Source organism: Bison bison, unplaced genomic scaffold (assembly GCF_000754665.1).
Source record: "Bison bison bison isolate TAMUID 2011002044 unplaced genomic scaffold, Bison_UMD1.0 scf7180017549808, whole genome shotgun sequence".
NCBI lineage: Eukaryota > Metazoa > Chordata > Mammalia > Artiodactyla > Bovidae > Bison > Bison bison.
In genome coordinates this window covers 1-560 of record NW_011413018.1, presented here as the reverse complement: position 1 = coordinate 560, position 560 = coordinate 1, and the positions used below count along the sequence as shown (strand labels likewise).

Sequence of the window (560 nt, the reverse complement as noted above, 5' to 3'; positions counted from 1 at the left end):
GAAGCAACTTAGCAGCAGCAGCAGAGCCTAGGGATGAAAGAGGCCCTGGGCATTTGTCTACTGCCATCCAGGACTGCCGACTGGGGTGGCATCTTCCCAGCTGAGGACTGAGCCTTCTCTGGCTAAAAAGTGAAAAGTGAAAGTCAAGTTGCTCAGTCGTGTCCGACTCTTTTTTGACCCCCATAGACTGTAGCCTATCAGGCTCCTCCGTCCATGGGATTTTCCAGGCAAGAGTGCTGGAGTGGATTGCCATTTCCTTCTCCAGGGGACCTTCCCGACCCAGGAATCGAACCTGGGTCTCCTGCATTGCAGGCAGACGCTTTACCGTCTGAGCCACCAGGGAAGCAAGGACACGTCAAAATGGGTGCTGGTTCATGGGAGTTGTGGGATGCCAGCTGGAAGGCCAGTAGGCACCAAGTGTCCAGGCAGTGCCCACGTGGGACTCCCCAGACCTGGGTGGTCCTGTCAGTGTGGGAGGGAGAATTCCAGGAGGTTGGGGCAGGAGCTCTTTGCAGTTGCCATGGGAGCATTTCTGAATTTAATAACCCAATTTTGAGATC

General features: G+C 54.8%; 1 non-coding gene across 1 annotated transcript; it reads right to left on the bottom strand.

The window, feature by feature from the left end:
- Positions 1-271: 271 nt before the first annotated feature.
- Positions 272-343, bottom strand: TRNAC-GCA. Its single transcript has one exon. It is a non-coding gene; the product is annotated as a tRNA-Cys (tRNA).
- Positions 344-560: the final 217 nt, after the last annotated feature.